The sequence below is a fragment of the Neolamprologus multifasciatus genome, chromosome 10 (genome assembly GCF_963576455.1).
Source record: "Neolamprologus multifasciatus chromosome 10, fNeoMul1.2, whole genome shotgun sequence".
NCBI classification, from domain to species: domain Eukaryota; kingdom Metazoa; phylum Chordata; class Actinopteri; order Cichliformes; family Cichlidae; genus Neolamprologus; species Neolamprologus multifasciatus.
Window position 1 is genome coordinate 3,705,016 of NC_140448.1, and position 27,166 is coordinate 3,732,181.

The 27,166-nt window shown below is 44.5% G+C and overlaps 1 protein-coding gene across 1 annotated transcript in view; it reads right to left on the minus strand.

Moving 5' to 3' along the window:
* nrip1b (nuclear receptor interacting protein 1b) overlaps window positions 1-26,902 on the minus strand; it is a 41,428-nt gene extending 14,526 nt beyond the window's left edge. The window contains exon 1 of the mRNA XM_085175934.1: window positions 26,571-26,902. The gene's annotated coding sequence lies outside the window, so the exon portion shown is untranslated. The remainder of the gene's footprint in view (window positions 1-26,570) is intronic.
* Window positions 26,903-27,166: the final 264 nt, after the last annotated feature.

Below are 27,166 nucleotides of genomic sequence, written 5' to 3' on the forward strand. Positions count from 1 at the left end.
CGGTAATACCTACGGCCCGCTAGCATGCTCTACCAAAAATAGTGCTTTGTTGTGTATCTGACAGACAAAAGCTAAACCAGTTCCACACCACTGAAGTTGCAGCATTTTTACAAACCAGTTCTGGTTCATCGTTTCATTCAACGATCCACTTTCGCCCTTCTTATTCTCCGTCGCCGCTATGTATGTATGTAAACAAAGGCACTGCGCATGCGCGTTTTACCCATATTCTATCGCGATATTTCATTTTCTTATCGTTGCCCAACATTACACCGGTATTACCGTGAACAGTATGATATGGCCCAGCCCTACTGGGATATTTTTCAAATTTAACACACAGCAGGAAAAATGTATTTGCACTACTGGAGATGGATGGTGTGCAGCACACCTGCGGCTCACTCTCACTTTTAAAACCTTTAAACAGGAGACTTAACTATGCACAGTCACCTGAACTTTGTCTGGTTCAAACCAGATAAATGATCAACCCAACTTCATACATGCACCATCAGGTTAACTAAGTGAGAAATCATTTTAAAGATTTTTTTCTTAAATAACAATTTGGAAAGAAATTAGATTTTTTTTTAATTTGGGTTTTGGGTTGACAGACAAAAAAAGGAGCAAAGGAAATTTCTTATTTTTAACGATCTTTCCCACTTAGCGTTTCATCAATAATGAAAAGGCCCATATGGTTTTACTACAAAATAAACACATTAGATAAAATGCAGTCTTTTACGGGGATTAAATGTAGCAGCAAGCTAGTGTTAAACTGTGCAACAAACTCCCTGCTATAAGACCTTTTTCTAGATGTGTGCCAAGATCTTCATGATCTCTGCTGAGCTGTAGATAAATCCATATCCTATAGACACAAGGGCAAAACAAACTTTATTTAGCTTGACCTTCTCCTTATATTTAAGCCTTCCCCTCACCGGTGAGTCTAAGCAGTGGGCTGCACTACTTACTAACTACAGCAGGGTCACTTGAGTGCTAGAATAAAGAAGCAGTGAGGCCCTGCCCGAGCTGCCCTCTGCCTGTCCAGGACTCGTGAGCTGCCCTAGTTAGGAACTAATTTCCAATGTTGGAGTAAAAAATATTTGCCAGGCTTATATTTACATAAATATCCCACAACAGAGTTAACAAAAGCCATGTTTATTGACTAGAGTGTTTGGAAAATAAACTATCCATAGTGAAATAACCAACTTTATTAATAGAACTGCCTAAATCAATTAAATTTTATTTATATGGTGCCAATGCACAACAACGTGTGCCCCAAAGTGCTTTATATTGTAAGCTAACGACTCTCAGTCACATGACTACCTATAAGCAAGCACCTTGCAACAGTGGGAAGGAAAAACTCCCTTTTAACAGGAAGAAGCTTCAAGCAGAACCAGGCTCAGGGAGGGGCGGGGCCATCTGCCATGAAGCTTGAGGGTAAAGGGAGGGAGACAGAAGAAAAAAAACATACTATGGGAGAAAGAACCAGATTTTAATATTTGCTAATGACTAAATACAGTACTGTTGAAAAAACTAACAGGGAGTGAAGATAAAACCCTCAGTGCATCATGGGAAGCCCCCAGCAGCCCAGGCCTATTGCAGCATAACTAATGGCCCAGGATCACCCGATCCAGCAGTGACTATAAGCTTCATCAAAAAAAGTGGAGAGAGCTTCTGTCACTCAAAACCAAACCCACAGTAGAGGGGTCTGAAAGAGTCCACATCACATTCTGCTTTTGAAAATGCTAGAAACCAAAAGTAAGCAGGCAATTTGAAAGCAAAGTGCTCTGTTAGGATAATACGGTACTATGAGGTCTGCAAGATATGTCAGGGCCCGATTATTCAAGATTTTGTATGCGAGAAGATTTTTGAATTCAATTCCGAATTGAACCAGTGAAATTAAGCTAATAAGGGAGAAATACAGCAATTCTTTGTAGTCCCAGAACTCTCGCTGCAGAATTCAGGTTCAACTGAAGGCTTTTCAGAGCAACCTCATAACAATGACTTAAAATAGAAGTAATAAATGCAACAACAATTTTAGACAGGACATTTCTAATTTTAGCGATATTGCCCAAATGAATGAAGGGAGTGCTTTCCTGCTTTTATACTGGATCCTCTTAAATACATGCATCAGGTCAATTTGACTTAATCAACTGTTATTGGTCACAGTGATTGGAGAGTTCATGATTTGGGCCGTGCCTATTACACATGGAGAATATAAACATACTTGCAATGCCTGCTCAGTATTGACAGCACAGTGAATGCCACTGACAGGCTGAACAGATTGGTGTCATTGGCTTGGAATTTAAATTTCATAGTGGAATGCATGCACTGGGCTAAGGGAGGGGGGGAATTATACTTATCTGCTTTAATTAGACAAACTATTCAGCTTTAATCGGGCCGCCAACACAAATCTGTTTCGGTGCACATTCAGACTGATTTTAGAGCACGTGAACAAAAAAGAAAGTTTGGATTGGATCAAGAATATCCAATCCAAACTTTAAGAATATTACAGTTAACCTCAACTAAATGTGAAAAAAAAAACATTTTAGAAATAAAAATGGAAAACTGGACTAAAGGGAGGCAAACTCACTGAAAAGACATTGTGCACTTCAACAATACATTAAAAAAAAAAAGAAAAATATACAACAAATCTTGTTCCTTTTAGACGCTGCTGGGTCAAGCCACAAATTTGTACTAAATACTTTTGTCATTTGCAACACACATCATCCCAGCAGTGACAGACGCAGAGCTCAGGCTGCTGTTAGAGCACCAGGAGTATATCTGCTGGGGTTTGTGTACAGCCGACCTTTGCTTCGTAGTTACTGACCCCTCGGCTGTTACCGCAGCAACCTATCCCAACGGGCTAGTGATGACCACGCACAAATCTGATCTGATCACTTGCAAATAGCAGTCTGCACGATCTGTCTCTACAGATGTGATTTGAGAAACAAATTTGATTTCCCCGCAGCCCGAACGAAGCCTCCAAGCTTCCTTCCTGGTCGTCATTCCTCAAACTGCTGCTGCTTTTCCGTCTAAGCAGAGGTTAATTGCAATTAATTGCCTTCACCTGGCAGCCCAGGTGTAATCAGCGCTCCATTGAGTAGCCAGAATGAAACCCAGCAGGGCTCTAAAGCAGAACCATACCCATCATTAACACTGTGTTGATGGAAATTGTGCAGTAGAAAGAAAAATAATCTCTTTTTTTTTGTAATTGAGTTTACTGTAACCTGCTAATTATCAGCCTGGATGCAGCCTAAAAGGGCCAAGACCTGCAGGAAACAAGCATGCCCTTCCCTCAGTCAATCACTGACTGTTAAATCAGACCGAGAGTCTGGCGAGGCTCGCACCCAACCGCAGCGGGCATATCGTTTCCTGTATTGAATGTGACTGAGAAAAGACGATCCGGTGGTGGTAAAAAGTAAAAAAGAGGGTAGCAAAAAAGCATTTTGCCTAGTGTGGGTTTAACGCCGCTATTGTGCCGTGGCTGTGAGGCGAATGCAGACACACATCATGCTCCCGTACCTTGTCATCCTTAGCTGTGGAGGCTGATACAGGTAAAGTGCAGTAATCAATTTGCTCCACTGGCAGGAGTGCTCCTTCAGAATACTAATCAGCTTTCTTCCCTCCCCTCTTCCCTCATTCTAGCCATTCCTCCACTGCTGCCCCCTCTGCCTTTCTCCTTTCTCGTTCACCTTTCTCATGACTTGACACCCCCAACCCCCCTGGTGCCCCAGACCTGACCAAATGCTAAAGGAGGGCGGGCTGTCTTCTGCACAGATAACTGCTGCCACTAATCAAGCCTACGTGCACCGGGGCGTGGGATTAAAAGAGCTTGCACAGCTTGACTCAGGCGCTGAATGGTGCTAGTGCGTGCGCGTACACTTGCACAAGATCAAAAAATTTAAAGAAAAAAAAAGAAGGCAGCAGTGCAGCAGTGTCTTGTCCTAGAAACACACATGCACACGGGAGCCTCAGACGAGCAAACAAACACAACAAGGTCAACTTAAAAGCTGATGTTAGGTGAACATTCTCGGGCTATAAAAGAACACACGCGAGAAGATTAGATCTAATTTGCTCCGCCAGTCGAAACGGGACTCGGTGGCGAGCCACCCATCTCTATCTCTCAGAACACATGTCACGCAGGGAGCCGCAGTGTTGCGCGCATCTAAAGCGAAAGAGGAACAAACTCGACTGCGAATTGACAGGGCCTTAATTCCAGTTCGTTTTTCATTTGGGGAGATGGCTTACAACAAGAGGGGAGGGGTCTCTACACCATATCAAACACATGCTGGAGTTGCCTGGAGGCTGTAACAAAGCATCCTCAGTGTTGTGCTACACACACACCCACAGAAGTATATTATGTATATATATATATATGTAGGTTTGTGGGTGGGTGGGTGTGCGTTTCAGAAAAAGAGGAGACAACGCCACCCTATGCATCAGCAGGGAGATTTCATTATGTACATAACGAGTGCCATTAATCGCTCTTAACAAGAGGACACAACCTCACCTTGGCAGTCTCACACGCACAGCGGGAAGGTGGGGGTGGGGGAGATGAAAATATCTATAGCACCGAAATTAAAATTCACCACACTCAAGGACCCGCCGCCTCCTTTTGACCGACCACATCGCGGCCCGAGGCTGCGTGGAGGCGAGCCAGCAGTCATATAGGAGCCGCTCGCCTGATAGACGCATAAAAACACATAAAAAAGAAAAGAAGTTAAAAAGAAGAGAAGAAGTGTTGGGAAAATGTCGCAGTGGCGGTTGCCAGCAGGGGCTCGTGCCCTTGACATACTGACACGGGTGGAGGAGGGAGGGTGTCATGTGACACTCCTGTCATTCACCTGATCTCCCGCCTGCCCTCCTGGCCACCTGGCAAATGCACCCGCCCCCGCCCCCTTTGTGCCGATATATCCCCGACCTTCGCGCGACCTCGTCCTCCCTGACCTGGCACGGGTACGCCCCGCCCTCCCCCTCCCCCACTACAGCACCCATGCCCACTGCCACCACCTCTGCCTCTCTGCAGTACCCTGTCAGCCCCATCGCCAGCTCTCAGTGCTCCCCTTCCCTCCCTTCCCCATCACCACCGCTACCCCACCCCCGCGGCTGTGCAGCAAGGTCAGGTGGGTCACCGTGTCCTCATCTGTAATCCGCTGCCATTCGTCAGCAGCCCCGGCCCAAGCTGGAGGAGAGAGAGCGAGAGAGAGAGGAGGCTCTCCGACGAGGGGAGAATGCCCAATTAAGCAGCTGTCACACACACACACACACAGCTCAACACAGCAGAGCAGAGAGAGCCCGAGAGGGAGGGAGGCTGCAGAATCAGCCTACTGTCCACAGACACAGGGGTGTGGTGGGGGAGTGTACATGAATCCTTTCAGCTGTGAGTGTCTGTGTATTGTTTGGGTGTGCGTGCGTGTGTGTGTGTAGCAGTTGGATGAGGTCAACTTCAGTTTAGACATATAGGACTGCTGTCTGAAGTATGTCAGTGGCGATGGGGGGGGGGGGGGGGGGGGGGGGTGCAGACTTTAGAAGAGATGCTGGAAAATTTTAGGGCAAGTAGTCTTATGCTGAAAACGCTCTTGAGTATTGCTTTTATGTGTAAAAAATTAATGAGATGATCGGGGAGAAGTGGTTAGATGCTCCTTGGGAAATTTAAAAAAAATAACCCCCCCAAGAGATAATCATCGCCTAATGGCTGTAAAAAAAAAAAAAATCCAAAGGCCGGTGGACACTAACCCCACAGTGGACTATAGGTTTGAGCAGGTAGAGTTACACTGAAATTCTTTACAGTCACAGACTAGCAGCAGATATCAAATGGGTGACAAATATCCCATAATTGGATCATTCATCACCAGCAAACGCGTCTGTTTTGAGTAATGGGAAAACTAATCAGCAAAAATGATACAGAGACGACTCCACGCCAGGCAGCGGGAAGATTTATGCCAGAGCGATTCCAGACTCAAGCCCGTACCTATTGATTGTTTAGTCTAAATGCTTTTTCGTTTAATCAAAAGAAAGAGTCAAAGTGGTACTATGCCAGCTGGGTGACGAACAGGTGTGATCGAGCCTCGGGTCTAGGCCGCGGAGGGATTCTTAGTTGGTGAGAGGAGGCTCTTTCCGCACTTGTGTCTTCCTTAGTAATACCTTAAAATGTCAAAGTTCAGTAGGGTTCAGTAGAGCTTCAAATCCAGCTTTGAGTGGTTCGAAAGGATTGCGTCACAAGTGTGAGGGACACTTATCCAGTAAATCCTGTCTGAGTAGAGAGTACAGGTCACGGGGACTTAAGCTAGATGTCAGACAATGCTGCGAAGTATTTGCCCCTTCCTGATTTCTTATTGTCTTGCATATTTATCACACTTAAATGATTCAGATCATCAAGCTAACCTTAATATTAGAGTTGGAAAAAACAGAAAAAAAACAACGACTTTCTAGTTTTTAATTGATACATTTTATTTATTAAGGGAAAAGGCCGATCCAAAGTGACTTGAACCAAACTGGGGGATATGGACTTTTTTTTTACCAGAGGCCACTTGATCACGATTGGAGTCCAGGAGTTATTACAAGTTCAGCCTGAAGCGCTTCAAACATCAAGGCTAGCATGCTTTAACATTAATAGCCCTACATGGATATCAGAGGTGGGAATCACCATACATCCCACGATACGATATTATCACGATACTTAACCCACGATACGATATTATTGCAATTTTTAAAAATATTTTGTGATATTCAGATTCTGTACATAAAGGTAAACTTTATCAATATTCATTTTATCTAATATCAAAGTCTCACACTCAGTCTTTCTCTCATTTCAGTTTTAGTGTTGACAAACTGAACGGTTTGTATTACAGTCTAGTCCAACTTAACTGAATCAACCATCTGGTACAATTATAGCTATTCTGAACTATGAAATATGAAAACTATGCAGCCCCTTCAGCAACTGAAGAATTTGAAAGTAAATTAAAAGAAAATATAATTTTACATTAAATAAAAAAGTTAAACTTAATTAAAATAAAACATGTCTTAAATTAAAATAAGTAAACTTTCATGTTTATTGCTGCCAAAAACAAGTTAAACACATTTGGACAGTGAAGGAATGTCAGGATTCAGAAAAAGGATCAACATGCTCTGAAGTCAGAGCACAAAAACCTTTTTTGTAACAAAATATCGATTTCTGCTGTCCCTGTATCGATACATTATTAGCAAACAAAATATCACCATACTACACAGTATCCATTTTTTCCCCCACCCCTAATGGATATCACAGTGCGGGAAAACAGTATTGCTACAACTACAACATCACTGAGTTTTGCATCGTGGTTTCAGAGCTATTCCAACCCTGCTAAGTACAACTGGACACTTTGTAGCCGCGGGAGAAGCTACATTAGCTGCAGACTACTCGTAAATTAGGATTCGGAGTTATATGTTTTTCATGACTTTTGCTTCTAAATAATCAGAAGCAATTAAATAACCATTCTAAAGAAGCAAAACAAATCTGCTATGTGGTATTAAAAGTTACTTTCCGCTGCTCCCTTGTGACAAACGATCTACATGTTTGATGTGAGTTTTCCCGACGTAACCCCAAAAGATATTTGTGTGACAGAAATAGCTTTACAGCGTAACACACACCGACTCCAGACCTCCTTACATTCTGCATTTTGTAATAATGAAAAAGATTTGTTTGCCTGAATCACTCCAAAAACAACACAGTGGTACCAAATGGGACTAAAAAGTCCCTGCAAAATCTCTATGAAGCCCAGCAGACTCACTACAAGTCCTCGTAGGTATACTTTAGTAATTTCTGTCAGGCCGTATCACTGCACAGCTCCACCCATCTCTGTGATTGTTATTATAATGACTCAGTGTTTTGTCGGCCAGTTCTTCCTGCGTTCTTCCAGCACTGAAAGTACCTAAAGTGCTCCCAAAGTCTAAAGATTGTAATCTGTGATGTCATATTGATGCATAGCCTGAAGCAGCTCCATTAGCGGCCCGGGAGACTGACTTTGTGGACTCATACAATGTCTGCCTGTACTTTTACATCTACAAGGGAATTTAGATGATAGTGGGGCTATTAGTTCTGTTCCAGCAAACATAGCCTTATCTCCGTCCAAAAACCATTCTCCATTACATTCACCTTGTACTTCTTTTCCAATAGTTGTATATTGGTGTAAAATGATACATGAGGAGGCGATAGATGGGCTAGCTCGGGAGCAAAGTATACTCTCTTGAAGCTAGATTGCATAGAATAATACGCTAAATGGATTCTGTTCATCTTTAACGAGTGAAATCCTCCCCACATTTTCCTGTCACAGGGAGGTCAGAGGTCAGCTACGTAATAGGGCCCCAGGACAAATCAGCGTAGCATCGTGCCAAAAACAAGGACCCACATCCTCAGGCTTAAGGCAACCACGAGCCTGCCGCCCTAAGTGCAATCCTGATATGTACAGCTGTGTGCTGTTGTAGGACAAGGCCATATTCTCACGCAGCGTAATTGGCGCCGCAAACTGATACCTGATTGACCAGCGAACACATGATGACAGTGTAAACAAGCAGCACACGAGATGGTGAGCCTGTAGATACTACAATACCCCCCCTACACACTATTAATGACACTCACTAATGTTCTCTTTGCTTATTATGACTTATTATTATGATTATGACCATGTGTACCAAAAGGAAGACCGAGTTTAATATTGCAAACAGAAACCAAGGATCTGCCCAGGATAGAGCTGTCAGGATAACTGTAACTGTGTCATTTTAAACTCAAAGACTGATATTGTGGCAGTAATGCAGATATGATAATGTAGCTGCTCTTTCTGTATGCTTTTACAGTGAAGATCCCCTCCACCTGCATGCACATGCATTTTGACTTTAATTAATTTGCCATGAAAGGTAACACATTAGCATTATTGCTAATTTTCGATATCATGCAATAATATCAAGAGATATTGAGACGATGTTGTGCATTTTTCGACTATGGTAATGTGGACGTGAAGCAAAAAACAAACAGATAATAAATAAATGCCATAAAGTAGATTATGTTAAATCACAACAGGCCCAAAAATGCAACTTCTGATGGTATTTTTTAAGAGCAAATGTTGGCTGGAAGCATCAGTTAGCATGAATTAGCTAAGAACTGTTGCACCACAGTATGTGAAGAAGAAAATTTCATATCCAAGTGCATAATGGACACGTAGATGATTACATGTCTTCAGCAGACCATTTACTGGTAATATTTAAGGAGTAATAGAACTTCCAGGCTCAACTACATTAAACATAAACAAGAGAGAGCTACACTTTTCCTGTATCACGCTAACAGTTTCATGTCATTCGTGTTATGATAACATTCCCATTGAAAGAAGCCGAATCAGCCACCATTCATTTTCCTGACACCTCTGTCTCTGACACCGTAGAGCCAAACCGCCACGGCCCGTTGTCACCTTTTCCCTCGACCCGACTGCACCTATATTTCAAACTCGTGACACTCAAAACTCCAAACACTGACGCTTTAAGGCGCACTTTAGGAACCTGCCGGATTCTGAAGGATAGCGTCGTTTTTTGATTAAACTGCTGAGTAATTATTCAGATCGCAGGTGCTTAGCTGCAGCTGGAAAACAGTTTAATACGGAATAAGAGCAACAGTTAAAAGCACGACACTCCTGGATGTGCCACCGCAACTCTACTTCCCATCTGAAACCACCTGCCGGTGCACTATACTTAGCCCGAACGGCGGCGTGCGCTCTTTGCAGGTTAGATTCACAAATGCGAGGACTACCTTTCAGCTCAAACTCAGAACTGAAGGGCACTTGCCATTGGTTCCCTGTCCCTTTAAATAACTTTGAGACCCCTTTCCTCTTCTCTACCTCCCTCCCCTGAGGTTTATCACAGTGACTCTTCTCTCTTCCATCTTCTCCTCTCTCTCCCCCTCCTCTCTTTCACGCACACACACAAGCCCTGCCTGTATGTGTGGCTGGCAACTACAAAGCAGTTAGCCAAGCATCTCTTGGCTCTGTGCAGAGAGAATAAGACACTCTCATTACTGCCCTTAAAAAGCTCTTGCCCTCACAAAATCCACTGTAGACCCAGACAGCAGCACAGAAAGTCGCAGGAAAGACTGAAAAGAGTTAATAAAGGCTACTTTTTCACCCCTCTTACAACTCAAGTCACATGCGACTGTGTGTGCTTGTCTGTGGAGGATGGTTTTTGCACCCGCCCCCCCCTCTCCTTCCAGCCCCCTTTCCTGTTCCTCTTTAATGTCACAGGGCTGGCTCATATGACCTTGAGCAGCAGCGTTGGCACGGCAAGAGCGAGAGCTGCCTCGCCTGCGGGCGCCCTTGAACTGGATCTGCAAGACAAAAAAAAAAAACGGGGGGAGAAAAAAACCCTTCATGCGGCCTGATAGACATCTCAGCCCTCCTCCTCCTCCCCAAACCCCCCCCCTGCACCTATCCTCCCCCTTTCTCCTCAGCTCTTTTATTCAATCTACGCCACTCCTTATCTGTTCCCCCTGGTGGGAAGAGATTTATCAGGATGCTGTATCTTTAACCTCTCTATCAGACGGAGATAGAAACAGAATTTCAAAATGTCTGACCGGCCCTGCGCAGATTTATTTTTAAACCTCCTCCTCCATGCACAAGCCCCGTGCCATTTCAGGAAAGGGGTTTGGAGAAGGGTGTCTGTGTGGGTGAAGGGTTGCTTTATGGCAGGGGTGTCAAACTCAAATGCACAGTGGGCCAAAATTCAAAACGGGAACAAAGTCGCGGGCTAACATTAATATTTATTGAAATATATTTATTCCTCCAGATATAAGAAGGAATCTTTTCTTATGGACTCAAACACGTTTTGCTGAAAAACTGAATATGGAACAAGCAAAGCTTAATACTAAATATATATATATTAGCTGTATAATACCAGTAGGCCAGCTGTAATAGTAATTTTGTGTGGCTTCGCCACAATAACAATTTGGCCCGCGGGCCAGAGTTTGACACCTATGCTTTATGGAATCCACCTGTGTGATGAGACACATCCACTCCAGAGGTGTTGTTTACTTGTTTACGTATATGGAAACCCCAGACCGCTCCCCTCCTGGCTCTGCTCTGAGCCTTTAGCACACGGTGACCCATAGCTTCAAAACAAATATCCCAGCCTCTGTTTCGGGAACAAGTGGCAGCTTAATGACCAATCAAGGATCTCGGCCTCGAGAAAGGGGGCGGTGAATCAGAACCAGTGTTTTGACAGGTCGATGATGACCTGCTGTGTCCCAGTGAGGATCTTTGATTCTCTAAAGTAAACACCAGAGTCCAAAGTCTGACTCTGCGCTGCCCAAATCTCGCTATCGCCCGAGAGCACAAAGGAGATTTTTGTTTTTTTGTAAATCAGCAGTAAACACTGGGTTGCTCCCTGCAACCAAGGTTCAAGTGACACTGTAAATATTTGCATCGCCCCGTTACAGGCAGCATGCTCAATACCGAGCTGGAAATTCATAAAAGGACATTTCTCTTGAATGTAACACTAATACGCTGCAGAACAGTGTGTGCACAGAGGACAGGCCCTCCTTCTAGCCCTCCTACTGCTTCTCTTCATGCCTGACCTTTCAAAACGGTAATATTATCACATGTCATACGCAGGCCTGCTGGAAACCATCTGCTAAAGGCAACGCGGTGGCTCCCTATCACCAAAAAGCAAAAGGAAAAAAAAAGGAAACACCGGCTAGATTGGCCGAGCGCTGGTTCCGACTGGTTTACTGCTCAGCGTGTCTCACCTTCACACACACAAACGCACACGTAGAAAAACAGACGGGGGCCACGCGCACGCGCCCTCGGAGGCTGTCGTTGAGCGACGCGAGCCACGAGCGCTCTCCTCGATTACTGTTCGGGGGCTTTCGCGCAGAGACACGAAGTTCTGGGGCTAAGAATAACATTCGGCAGCGGCAGAAAGAGCTCGGGAGCCACAGAGGGGAGCTGCGTGTGCGGACTAACACGCAGTCTTTCCTGCTAATCCAATCCCCCGCCATGTTTAGCCCCACCTCGGGATATTATGTTATGTTTGTTAGTGGGACACCTCTGCTAATAAGGCTGTTTTTACACAGAGCGAAACCAATAAGATTAACGTTAGCCAGGACTGATACAGGCAAAGAAAACAGATTTTTTTTTTCATATCAGGGAGATGGATGTGCTGAAATATTAAAAGGCCCACTATAGATTCCCCCTGCACCCTTCCCTCCCCCTTAACTCCAGAAGAGCTAAAAAAACAGACTCGTTTGTGGAGGCACCACAGTGTCCTGAGAGATTCATTACAGGCAGATTTGTTCCACATAGTGAAATATGAGTGAGCTCCACTGCCTGAAAATTGCATTGCTCCATAAGCAGGCCCCGACGCCACAACGAAACCCCGATTTTCAGTCCTGAAGGTCTCAGCTCGGTATGACAACCGCGGCAATTATTTGCGAGGAGGAGATCAAGCCCGGTGTTTATCCCGCTTTGTCTGTCTGAGGCGCAGCGGGAAGACACAAAGGCTATGAAATAACAAGCAACGTGTAGGATCGATATCAAAAACACACGGCTGCTGCGGCGAGTCCCTTTCTCTGCCACACTGGGTCCTTTTGCCAAGAATCAGCGCGAGCAAAAATGATCGAATCCTAATTCGAGCGTCTTAAAAATTAACCTGTATTTGGGGGAAATTGCAGCCACGCTTTAAAACCATGTCAGCTGAACAAGCATGAGCGCTGCTCCTCTAAACCACAGTTGAACTTGGTACAGTAAATAACCTGACCCAAATAAAGTCAAGAAAATCCTGGAGAAGGCAGGCTATATTTAGCAAACAGCAGCGCGTATGTCAGAGAAACAGAACCGGAAAAGAGCCTTTGCTTAAAAGCATGTGTGGCTCGAGCTTTGAGCCTGACAGGTCTGACTGCAGAAATCAAACGCTATTACTGGAGACTGAGAGGGGAAGGGAGGAACTTATAGGAGGTGGCGGTACTTTAAAGACGCGTGCACTACTGTAAGACTTATACTATATGCGTGAGTGTGTGTTTTTTGAAGTGTGGGTCTGGGGAGCGAGGAGAGACCTCAGCGCTCGGCTTGGGGCGTATAATCTATGGTTCATTTGCAGCTTTTCTCCCCGGTATGACAAGCCGTTTACAAGACATAGCCTCTGCTGCTGACCCAGTTCTGAGTGGCTGCGTCTCGCGACAAGGCCCTGCCTCCCCATCAGGCCCTGCTCCTCGTCTAACTGACGATAACACCGCCACCCTCTGCCTTCGTGAACTGTGGGAAAAAAAAATAGGTCGCCCTGACCCACTTTTCTTCTTTCTTTTTTTTTCTCTTCTCCTCTCTCTCCCCTCCCTAACGCCGTTGCGAGGAGTTCTGCAGAGCGTGATCGAGGGAGACAGTGAAAGGGTGAGGGCGAGAGATAGAGAGAGAGAGGGGGAAACAAAGGAATAAAAGAAGTTAAAAAGACAGGCTCAGACTTCTCTCTGATCCTTCCCCACATTCTGGCGGCCTTTGGATTACAGCCGACCCTTATCAGCTGGCCTGCTGCATGTTTGGCAAAAAAACCCTCCCACGCCTTGAAGCAACAACTGCTCCTGAGGTTAAACACATCTACGGGCCTCTACCGTTCCCCCTTCCCACTTCTACCTCTCCTCTTCCAGGTGGCCATTATCTCCCGTCTTACTCAGAATACTAAATAGGAACCCTTTGCCTTATTTAAACGCAGACGCACACGAGCTACTTTGCAGTCATTTGACACCCATGAAAGGATGACCTGTCATGCAGCCTAAAAAAAAATTTCCCGGGGTGGCGGGTGGCTTTACTAGAAGGCTAGCTGAAGCCAGGAGCTGCCTTAATGCCTGGTAGCATGACACTAGCGCTCTCTGAATGTCTTCGCCACGGTTAGCCCAGCTCATGACATGTCTGAGATCGCATGCGTGGTCCTCTCATGCAATCCTCAGTAAGCTGCACCCTCTCTCTCTCTCTGAGGTTAGTCAAGAACAGCTGAGAGTTTCATTCGTTTAGAAACGTTTGTTGTGGGACTCGCTGCGTTTTCAGCGTTGGATTCCTGCTTGAAGCCACAGTGAAATATCTCGCCAAAGCACACGGTTTTTTGCTGATTTAAATATGAATGTATCTGTCAAAAAATAAACAAATAAATCACCAATCATCAGTCACTGCTTGCTGTAGCTTAGCAACCTTTTAGCTTAGCAACCTTTTAGCTTAGCTTCTCCTCGAGACTTATACTTGTAGGAGGCAAACTGACAGTTACCTTTAAAACCCTTTAAAGCGTCTTACTGAACAGTTCAGCCTGAATGATAGCGTTCCACTTCGTTTTTATTGCTGCAGCGAGCCACTTGTTACCTCGCATTTTACAAGTTAGGCCTTTTAAAACCACAGGATGACTCGCAGAGCATTTGGTTACACAAATCTCTTACAAGTAGACTGTCGAATAGCTCTCCTAACATTAGCGTGCCTTATGCTGGCGCCCCGGCGTCACAGCGTGCCCGAGCTAGAATATTAGTCCCGCCAGATGCTAGTGACGACATGTGTTTCGCGTGTACTCATTTGCATCAGCCACAGTTTGACACTTTTAAAAACCAGAGGAGGGTTGACCTGCCACTAAACTCTCACCAGCTTGGTGCTAAGCCCCTGCGTGCTAATGGTGACCTAGTGCACACAGACATGTTGGTGCCTCAGAGACGAGCCATGAAGAACGCTGCTCCACTTTCCCATGCTGCCAGACGTGCTGCAAAAGCAGCAGAGCTGTGCTGTATCCCTCTAAGTGCACCAAATATGACCAGAGAGCAAAAAAAAAAAGGAGAAAAAAAGCAGAATAGGGTGTCAGGTCTCTTTATTCAACGGGGGTTGGTGGAGGTTCTAGCTAAGTGGGTGGATGTAGGTCAAGCCCTGCCTCTTCGTGAGGTCAACGCTGAATGGAAGGGGAAGGTGGCTTAGACAGAAAGAGGCCCTGGATAAACCACATTCGTCTGGCTCTTGTGCCAGCGCTGGCCCTAGACGTGTAAACAAAGTTACACAAGCACACAGGTCCTCAGTGATAACGCTAGGTGTGTGTGTGTGTGTGTGTGTGTGTGTGTGTGTGTGTGTGAAAAGAAAACATCACACACGTTACAAAAGCTTGACTGTTGCTCTAACAGTCCAAACGCTCCCTGTTTAATGGCACATAAGTTGGTGACACTTGTTTTAATCTACATAACACAGTTATAGGTGAAGAACACCTCCGATTGGCTGACGCTGTAAACAATCAACCAAATTATACAACCTATAAGTTCATCTTGTGTGTACGCGAGCTAAAAGCGTGTCAGGCGGGTGGCGGCTGATTTTAAAATGTCACATCCTGGCGGGTGATCACCTTAATTTAAGTTGCTCCTAACAAGTGAACTCCCTGCACTTAATCAAGAAAGCTTGTGAGCAGTTGGGACTGCAGGGGAGGCCCGCTGGGTGGTGGGGGCCGGGGGTTATCTGTGATTAAAAAATACAAACAAGTGCTGATTTTCTGATTTTCACTTTTTATCCAATTTTTTAAAAAGTATTATTCATACGCTAAAGTTAACTTTAAAAGAAGAAATTATGCATCTCAAAATACAGAGGACACGCAGATGGTGACGTTTACAATCACAATTTGGCCAATAGCCAACATCAATACCACAATATATGCTATTTTTTTTCTATTAATTTTAATAATGAAAGAAAAACATTTTCTATTAATGTTTTCATTTTATCTACTCTTCCTTTATTTCAAAATCTTGATTTCAAAATTACTGCCAACAGATAAATATTAGGGGTGGGGGAAAAAATCGATACTATGTAGTATCGTGATGTTTTGTTTGCTAATAATGTATCGATACAGGGACAGCAGAAATCGATATTTTGTTACAAAAAAGGTTTTTGTGCTCTGACTGACTGACTTCAGAGCAGGTTGATCCTTTTTCTGAGCAAGAATCCTGACATTCCTTCACTGTCCAAATGTGACAGTTTACTTATTTTAATTTAAGACATGTTTTATTTTAATTAAGTTTAAAACTTTATTTAATATAAATGATATTTTGTTTTAATTTACTTTCAAATTCTTCAGTTGCTGAAGGGGCTGCATAGTTTTCATAAACTGCATAGTTCAGAATAGCTATAATTGTACCAGATGGTTGATTCAGTTAAGTTGGACTAGACTGTGATACAAACCGTTCAGTTTGTCAACAATCAAACTGAAATGAGAGAAAGACTGAGTGTGAGACTTTGATATTAGAGAAAATGAATATTGATAAAGTTTACCTTTATGTACAGAATCTGAATATCGCAAAATATTTTTAAAAATTGCAATAATATCGTATCGTGCGTTAAGTATTGTGATAATATCGTATCGTGGGATGTATGGTGATTCCCACCTCTAATAAATATCAGCATTATCTCATTTGCTGATGTGCAGATATTAGTCGACATATTGGCTGTTGCTGCACAGACTGTTTGGCCCTTATAAAGGTGGAAGACCCTGATGCAGGAACAAAGAAAAATGGTTCTGACAATAAATATTTACTTGTAGTAGAGATTCCAACACCATGTATGAAAATTAAACCTATTCATAGTTTTTGGTTATTCTGGATAAACATTCTCACTTTTCTTCCAGTAACATAAACTATTTGCCGATGGTCCACTTAAAGGGGACTAACTTGGCTAATTTCCAAATTCAAAGTTTATTTGTGGACTTCACTTGAGTAGATTTGCATGATTTACAGTTTAAAATAATCCTTATTTCTTGGCCTCGGTGCAGCCGCTCAATTCATCTCTTTCATCTGCTGACTCAACAAGCCGCTTCGGCTCTTTTTACGATCAGGCACACTTTAGGTGAACTTTCTTCTGATTGGCTGCCCCTCGTAAACCATATTGTGACATCAAACAGAGCCAAGAGTAGAAAAAAAGGTTCGAAACAGAACAATTAGAGCAGTGTGAATCCCAAACCTTTGGCTCACAGAGATCACATATGCCATGAAACCATGTCTAATATGAACACCCACCACTGTGACAGTAAACAGAACTATATGCAGCCATAAAGAGCTAATGAACACAGTCTTGTATAACACCCAACTCCCACCTGAAACAGTTAGAATATGGTATGCCACAGTCTGCTTTCTAATAATGAGTGAGATGAGAGGTGCAAACACATGAGAATGAGCTCCACAGAGAAGTTGTCATGAAAACAAGACAGGAAAATTAGTCGTTGGCTCTTCGTGAAGCTGCCACTGAAGCAGCATTCATGCTCATATCGTGGATAGACAGGTAAACAAATAATCATATAAAGGTAGATGCTGCCCGGATTCATTATTTTTGCATTTTGATGCTAAATGTAGGACTCATTTAACTGATGCGACACGATATTTCATTTTCTCTGAAAGAACCAAGTTGCTCCTGATATCAAAGCATCCTGGAATTTAAGGAATAAATAAAAGAGTCCCATTGTCTTTCACCACACACACAACACTGAAGCATTGTGACAGGTCCCAATTAGCCTCAAACGAGCTGAGAAACAGTGGCCCTCGTTGACTGTCCAGTTCTCCCAGCGTAATATTAAAGGTGGGAATCACCATACATCCCTCGATACGATATTATCACGATACTTAACGCACGATACGATATTATTGCAATTTTTTAAAATATTTTGCGATATTCAGATTCTGTACATAAAGGTAAACTTTATCAATATTCATTTTCTCTAATATCAAAGTCTCACACTCAGTCTTTCTCTCATTTCAGTTTGATTGTTGACAAACTGAACGGTTTGTATTACAGTCTAGTCCAACTTAACTGAATCAACCATCTGGTACAATTATAGCTATTCTGAACTATGCAGTTTATGAAAACTATGCAGCCCCTTCAGCAACTGAAGAATTTGAAAGTAAATTAAAACAAAATATAATTTTACATTAAATAAAAAAGTTTTAAACTTAATTAAAATAAAACATGTCTTAAATTAAAATAAGTAAACTGTCATGTTTATTGCTGCCATAAAACAAGTTAAACACATTTGGACAGTGAAGGAATGTCAGGATTCGATTTCTGCTGTCCCTGTATCGATACATTATTAGCAAACAAAATATCACGATGCTACACAGTATCGATTTCCCCCCCCACCCCTACGTAATAGACAAGTTTCTGGTGGGGGCCCCATGTCATTTGCCTAAGGTTTATTAAAGCAGCCTTAACAAAGTGGGCTGGGATCCCTATTTACACAGCCATATGGTAAACGTATCCAGGGGCCAGATATGTTAACATTTGAGCATAAAAATACTCTGAAGCAGAGACAGGAGCTTGCTCTAAAGTGAGCCAGTGAGCCAGCGTGGTTTAAAACAGCGGGGCAGCTGTGGGGAGTGAGGGAAGGCAACTGCAATAACACACAACCTAGCAGCCAGCTCGCTCTGGACATGAATCACTCTGGACATGAAACGACCTTTCCCTGACATATGCTGGTATCAGTGATTGAGAATCGAGCAGATGACTAAACCGGCTCCTTTCGTCAGCACAGTCAGAGTGGAAACTTGTAGCGGCCATTCTCGAATTCAGATAAAGGCTCGCTGCAGCCGCACCGCTGCCTCTGACACAACCTCGACCCCGTTTGACCTTGGGAGCGATTACCAAACTGAACGACGGCCCCCGCGGCGACACACATGCCTGCGGCGAGCGTCTCCGCCCCCTCATCCTGGTAGACATACAAGGTTGGGAGAGAGGACGGGGGGTGAGGCTGGGTGAAGGGTGTCACATGATTGGATCTCCTTCTGGAGAGTTACTTAAAGAGCCTCCTCAGCAATCAGGTCAAGGTCACGTTCTAGCCCTAATGCCAAAGGAAAAGAGAGAAGACTGTGAATGTGCGTACGTGTGTGTGTGTGTGTGCGCACGAGTGTGTGTGTGTTATGGAAGAGTGCATAAATAGAGAGGGGAGGAGGAATGACTACATGTTCAGCAGTCCTGGGTCCTTGACAACTCGAAAACACAAGTTATAATTCTATTAGCTGTATTAATCTTCCTGCTTAGTGGACACTTTTATTCAAAGTCACTTACACGATTATCACTCTTGCACATCTCTTCCCATTTCTACTGCTGGATATTTACTGGAGGAATCCAGGTTAATTACCTTTGCTCAAGGGCAGAGGATGAGCAGTGTATGAGCCAGCAATCTTCTGGTCACCAGTCCATTTTCCCTAAGTAATAGGTCATACGGCTGCCTCAAGTCATCAGCCCAGTGCTTTCCATCTCCTCTCAAATGGCCTCTCTACCACTGGGAGCCTTCTAACACAGTTATGAGAAAGCTGTGCTGCTGAATCCCAGTCTTTCGGTCTGTTTACCCGGCTGTAGTGAGGACTACGGTGAATAACGTCACCTCGCTAATGGATTTACAAGTGGGCTGAAGGTTCACAAAAGCACGGCATGTTTCAGAAATTCGAGAGACAACTGTAAGTGAAGGAGGGAGGCTGGGGTCATGCCAAATGTCCCCGGTCCTTCCTTTCTCATTTAGCTGTGTGCCACCTATTTAGCCACGTTCTGTTAAAAAGCTATTTATTGAAAGTGCAATGAATCATTTCTCTTTGCTGACCATTTTTAAATGGACCGAAGGGAATCTGTAACGTCCGAGCCATTAGAAGGCTGCTCTCCACGAAGCTCTAATGGAATATTCTCTTGGATGAATGACAAATATCTACCTTGGAATTGCATGCAAGACACTGAGTGTTTCAAGGGAAATTTTTTTGACATTCCTCTATTTAAAAAAGAAACAAAAAGATAATGTGCTGCAGATCTATCTGAACTCGCACAGCTCGACTCTCCACGGCCACCCGCACAGGTCTCTTGTTGCTCAGCAACAATTCAGCTCGTCGCTAGCAGCCAAAAAGTTACACAATTACAGTTCGAGCCAAACGAGGGTTAGAGGTGTGCAGCGCGGAACGTTATTAAGCGAGATATAGCCGTCTTTCATAAGGTGCGGGTCTGAGTGAATGAGGAAGCGGGGAAACCCCAGGTGATGGGGAACGTGGAAGTGTGTGAACGCTCGCTGGGTGACGACGACGCCCTGCAGGAGACGTGTCGTTGGGCTGACGGCATCCAGCCGTTGCTCCCGGGTACAAAAGTTGAACAAAGTCTCAATCTGGTCTTGAAACAGAAGCTCATAGCTTATAGTATATATATATATATATGTATGCCCTGCTCCCTCTCCTCCACCACCACCGCCACTCACCCCGCCGCCCCACCCCTCCACTGTGCTGTGCAATATATCCATCATTCATTCATAAATTCTGAAAACTCCTCTTTAGTTAATTGCCAGGGAAAATTTAATTTCAAACGAAAGCTTTTAAAAGAGAAAGATATAATTAAGTTGCAGGGATCTCTCTGCCTGCCCCCCCACCCCCCCGCCCCGTCCAGGGGTGCCAAGGGGACGTGTGCTGTGAGCTGTGGAGCTCTGCACCGCACTGCTCCGTGTCAGGGAAGTCATGCACCCATGTTTGAAGCAGAACGTTACGTAAAGCCTCCCCCTCTGCACGGGCTTACTGCACCAGACGCTGTGTCCTTGCCTGGGCTGCTCAAGGTTCCCAAAAGGACAGGCTGCTAAGAAGTTAGGAAGGACAGGGCCCTGTGATAGCCTGCAAAAAAACAGAGAGGGTAGGCGGGAGGGCGGGTTGCTGCTTGTGACAGCCTTGGACTTTGAATTCAGCGCCAGACAGGCTCATGCATCAATCCCTCAACTTACAAAGACAAGGCACTAACCTTGACGAGGCCGGGGACTCTTCAGGAATGAGTGGCATTTTCACTTAGCCCCAGCTTCTCCCCTGTAGTCCTGCCACATAACCTGCTTAAAATAAGACACAGTTGAAGAACAGTTGACCTCAGCCACTGGACTCTGTGACCCATCGTTCTGCTCCTCAACCCTCAGGTTTCTTCCACCGCCCCGGGCAGGGGGCGGGGGGGCTTTGCTACAACACAAATAGCATTTAGTGCACAAGGTGCAGCAGCCTGTCCCGATGCCTGTCAGAAAGTGTTTCGTTTGAGTCACGGCACACTCGAGTGAATCCACGTTTGCTGCGATGCTCGGGATTATCGCAGACTTAATTACAACCGTTCCTCCAACTGTTGCAGCTAAACAAAAACTACAAACATGCACACAAGCATCTACTGGCGTTGTGCTGTTTATGCCACTGCAGGACAACACGACAGACATCCTCCATCACGTGCACGCAAACAGGCCGGGCATGCCTGCCGTCTATGAGCATCTGTCCTCATTCCCTTTTGCAGCGTGCCCACTCTGACACGCCTGTGACACTGGCCCGCCTGTGGCGAAGCACTTTCCCCCCCTCGTCTGACTGCAGCAGCATCCTGGCTGCACGCTCGCCACAAGAGTAGAGAAAACCTCCCTACTGCACCTCTACAGCCCCCGGGGTGGCAGCTCTGCTATAGGTGCAAGAGAGGCAAAGAGAGCCAGAGATGGAGGGAGAGAGCAGAGGGAGGGGGAAGTCAGTTCCACTCTGCTCCGCCGCTGTGACCGCACCAGCCCGGCCAGGAAAAGAGTCAGCTTCTCTCACATCACCCAGGAGGTCTGCTGCTCCACGCTACATCTCCTCGGTCTTTACTTAACGTACCAGAGGAGCGGCACAGTGGAGACTTGGTGTTACCACACTACAGGCTAGCTTGATGCCGTTTCCCTCCTCCGCTTCATTGATCTGCACACTGGGCCTCGGCGGCGGTTGTTTTTGAAAGGGGCCGGGTAATTTATTTGACCCGTGGTATCTCGCTCTTTCAGCCTTCCGTCCCCGTTTAGCGAGTAATTTCAGCAAAGTCTAAATAATTCACGGCAACTGCAATCAGCAGCGATCAATCGGGGGAGATAATTGAAGGGCCTGTCATTGCAGCCAAGGCCGAGGTGAGGTGTGAAGGCAGAGGGGCGGAGAGTTGGAGGTGAAGGCGAAAGTCAAAAGGGAGGAGGAGACGGTGGTGGGTGCAGGGGGGGCGCGCGAATCATTCAACAGCTGAGTTTTGGCTAGTGTAGCTTTCAGGGATTGCAGAGAAGGAGTCCATCTTTCTTCCTCACATTTGGTCGTTCCAGCCTGCATCCAGGAGCCGTGGCTGTAAAGCAGCGTTTAGCAGCTACTGCTTCGTCATCAAAATAAGCCTCATTGACTTTGGCTGCCTTCTGCTCATGACAGAAGCAGAAGCAGGAGCGCCGTCTCTGAATGAGACACAGCGGCTTGCTATGTCTCTGAATGAGACACAGCGGCTCGCTATGACTGAGAGCAGAAATCTTTTAAGTGGGAAGGCACCACAACTGCCCCCACGGTGATGTCATTTCCAAAAGCAACAGCAAACTTCTGGACTTCCACATCACTTTCTGACTGTGTAGGCATTCTAGGGGGAGAAAATTCTGAGAAAACGCACTGAAAATACACCCCGATCAGTAAACGGTGCACATGCATCTTTACGTGTGCTTATCTGCGTGCCCCATTTCTGCTTGGTTTAGAATAGCGGTGTTCCAGGAGTCATTTGAATGTCTATTTTAATTCAGCACTGTCGGCCTCCATCAGTCTGCATTTATGCTTTAGTCACTCAAGCCCTGATATTTTAGCCTAGTGCTCACTACCATCATTTTCAAGAAATTTGCTTATGTAAAAGCCACTGACAGACGAGCGGTGCTAGGGATGCACTGACAGATCAGCTGAATATCGGCCGATAAGATATCAGCAGATAAGTCTGCATTTACTGATATCAGTTTGAGCTTAATTTTGGGGAGTTTTCAGGCTGTAGTTACTCAGATTTTGAATTTAGTATGAAAAATAATCACATTAAAAGTAGGGGTGGGGGAAAAAATGGATACTGTGTAGTATCGTGATATTTTTGCTAATAATGTATGGATACAGGGACAGCAGAAATCGATATTTTGTTACAAAAAGGTTTTTGTGCTCTGACTTCAGAGCATGTTGATCCTTTTTCTGAGCAAGAATCCTGACATTCCTTCACTGTCCAAATGTGTTCAACTTGTTTTTGGCAGCAATAAACATGACAGTTTACTTATTTTAATTTAAGACATGTTTTATTTCAATTAAGTTTAAAACTTTTTTATTTAATGTAAAATTATATTTTGTTTTAATTTACTTTCAAATTCTTCAGTTGCTGAAGGGGCTGCATAGTTTTCACAAACTGCATAGTTCAGAATAGCTATAATTGTACCAGATGGTTGATTCAGTTAAGTTGGACTAGACTGTAATACAAACCGTTCAGTTTGTCAACAATAAAACTGAAATGAGAGAAAGACTGAGTGTGAGACTTTGATATTAGATAAAATGAATATTGATAAAGTTTATCTTTATGTACAGAATCTGAATATCGCAAAATATTTTTAAAAATTGCAATAATATCGTATCGTGCGTTAAGTATTGTGATAATATCGTATCGTGGGATGTATGGGGATTCCCACCTCTAATTACAAGACAGGAAAAAAAAGGGGAGAAGGAGAAATGTCATTACAGATTAAAAGTTGGGGTTTGGCGTGTGGGTAAAGTTGGTGCATTTCTCTAAAAAATGGTAAACATAACAAAATAGGACTGAAAAATTATAAATATGGAGGATCAGGCAAAGCTTTATTTGTGACACAGGCACTGGGCAAGAATTTGTATGGAAGAGGGGACAGAAGATTAAAACTACTTAATAGTAAATCAGAGAAAAGTGATCATTTCAGTTTGTTGATTGAACACAACACTGACTTCTGTCTTGTTAATTAGAGATAAATGTTTCATTCTGACGGTGAAATTTACAGCACAACTGTCACGGTGTAAATCTTTTTCCCGTTACAGCAGCACTTCTGACCATTGTTATTAGAAGAGTGTCTGCTGAACAAACAAACGATAAATGGAACAATAAAATGATTTGGTTTAATGCACGCCCCGCGCTGGCATTATGGAGCCCAAACAATTAGAGAAATGAGTTTGTGGCCCAAAGGTGTCTGGTTTTGAATCCTCAGCGGGCCGACAAGAGTGCGGGCCTGTAAGTAGATGAGAAATGCACTTCTGCTCCTCACATCTACTGTCAAAGTGCCCTTGAACAATGTTCGGTGGCCAACAACACAAGTGCTGGGCATCTCCCAGGTCTATAATAAATCAAAAACTCTGCAGTAAATGCATGACACTTGTTCTGGTAGATTGCACATTAGTTTTTCTTTTTTTTTCTCTTGCTGCCGAGTATCTGAGCAATCAAAAAGCGGGACGCCACTCTCAATTTCTGTCCGCCTTGTGCTCGTGCTGTGGTCTATGACAGATTTACAAACACTAAGGGTTTGAGCTGGCACAGTGGCAGTAGTTAGAGAAGCTGTTAGTAGAGGTAAGTGGCTGGGCAAGTACTCTGTGGAGTCACTGTGTGGAAAAAAAATACATTTTTTTACAGCGATTTCTCCTTTACATAATTCAAAGTGACAAAGTAGCAACAAGCAGGTGGATTCTGAAATTACTCTCTTTTCCACAATGTGCAAAAGAGATGTGCAGAACACACCTGCAAGAGTACACACACACACACACATAAACACTCGTGTCAAAACTTGCCACTTTCATACACAGCGGCAGCGGCAGCAGTGTTTTGATGGCAGATAAGATTCTGCAGTAATGAAAGGCAGCCAGTGGACAAGAGAGGAGAGAGTTCAGAGTCCAGTCTTGTGACTGTTGAGCAGCCACGGCATCATTTGCATTTGGCCATTTGAATGTCCTCTGGTTCTGTTGCAGGCTACTGCACATCACTCAACAGCAGCTCCCGGGACAATAGCAGATGGCAGAGTCAAATCAAGCCCCGTCCAACGCAGAGGATCCTATGAATTGCAGCACGCAGACCATTCAAACACTCATAAAGCACAACTTAAAAAGTTGGGCTACAAACGTGGAGGTTTTACGTTATCTGTGGCAACAGAGGACACGCCGAACTACCTTGAACATCTTGTGTAAGTTCAGGTCAAATAATTAAGCAGCTTAAATGTTCAACAAAAGAGAGGCTAAGAGGCAGACCCCCAGACACAGGCGGTATTTAGAAGGCTTTAAAAAAGTTTGACTCGTCTCTGCGTTACTTTAGATTGGTAGCCTGAGTAGTTATGTACAAGGCAGGAAATTAACTGAACCTTTTTTAAAAAGCCTCATATTCCAACATCCAAACAGGTTATTTCAGAAGCTGAACTGCAGCTTGTACTCTGCCCTCTTTCCGGTAAGTCTCAGAAAACTTCAGCCCCTGACCTTTTGCCTCCACGCGGATCCAAAGTCCAATGAAGCAATAAGATATTTGTGGAAAAAAAGGGAACACCTACGTAAAGGCCACTCAGAAAGTCTCGCCGAGAAAACATCCAAGCCTTTGAGATCTATCAAAACACATCTGACATGACGGCCGGGTGATGTGACAGGCTGCAACAGGCCAACTCGAAATGATGGTGTTTTAGTCTGCAGACTAGACTAATCTCTATCAGAGGACCCCGGGAGGGTAGAGACATTCAGACATTTTCAGAGGTGGTGTAGGTAACAAGTAAAAAGACAAATATTATTAATGGGAATCACCAACTAAGCCACACATCAAGTGCACATCTTTTTGAGTGCATTAAAAAAGCTCCTGACTGTGTAATAAAGTTGTTGTAGCAACACTGCTTTGCAACATTTTTAACAACCTTCGCCTACACTGTGTTTACTGTACATGCTCAGGGGTTAGTGTCACTGTCCCTGCTTCCCCCTGAGTGCTACTGCAGTGACACATGCAAAGTCTTGCTCAATGAATATTCAACCCAAACTCATTTTTACACCCAGTGGGCCCAGGTGGCTTTTAGCACCTTGAAACAATCACATACGAGTCAACGTATAAGACCCTTTACGCTCGGAGGGCCATTAAAAAGCCCTTCAGACTTGCCTGTAATCTACACACCGGTGCAACTGTGAAGCGTTTCCCTTTGGTGGTGCTAAAACTACAAGATGGGGGGCTGTGCAGTGTTTTGACCCGACGTGATGAACTACATTAACTGTACTAACGTTACATTACAGCTGCCGCGCTCCAAGCAGAAGACGGTGCGCACTGTTATTAAATTAAGCCAACGGGTGACATTAGTCATTCGGTGTTCGTGCTGCCAAGCAGCCTGACAGCCCAGAATACACTGTGAAAATTAGCAGGAGGCTTTCAAGAGATTCAGAGGCGGTGTGTGCGTGTATGGGGAGAAACATTTATAGAGAAATGCCTCTATCGTGGGCCTAATTTGAGCCACTGATCCGAAGGATACGGGCACTGGCTGCCGTCGCTGAGCGGCTGTGCGGCTAAATGGAAAGCCACACGGGCAGGTTTATTCCCCGCTTCTTTATGCAGCGATTTCAGCGACACATCCATAAGCGCCCCTGGCCGCCGTGCGACACACAAACAGCGTTACCGATCCCCGACACAAACGCACACATACACACACACACACACACAGAGGAAAAAAAGCGCACGATCTAACCACTGCCCGACATACGCGCACCCGTGTACGTTTCCACCCGCAGCAGTATAAGAATAACATTGTCCAGACGTAACAGTGCGCTCGCTTACAGATCCCCTTACCTGCGTTCGTCCACCCCACAGAGGCGCATCGTTATCATTCGACAGGAGGAGGCAAATCCAATGAAAACGGTCGCGACACTTTTGGCAGGAAGCAGAAATGGCGAGGCAGGCTTCGAGGGAGGAAAAAATCAAGTCCGAAATAATTTCTAAAAAGCCTCGTTTTGATTTGATTTGATTTTTTTAATTCTACGAATGAATGCTGCGCCTGTGAGCGAGCCGAGGTGTGGAGCGCGTAGTCTGTGGAAATTGTTTATTCTCGGAGTCCCCTCGCTGTGGAGAAGTGAGCGCAGACAGCTACACTCCTCCTCCTCCGCCTGCCGCTGACACCACCCTTAAAGGAACAAGCCTTCACCGCTGCCCACATTCTCCCTCTGCCAACAAGGAAGCACTTTTTAACATTAGATGTACAGCAAATGGTCTTAACGCTGTTTTTTCCCCCCATTTTAAACTAAATAATATACACCGCCTACGGTTTGTCTCACACCAAGGGACATACAGTGGAAATGCTTAATTAGCAGATTATTATTTAATCATTTAAATGATTAAGAATAAGCTGGGCTAAAATAACCTACCAAGGAGGGGATCTTTTTGGTTAC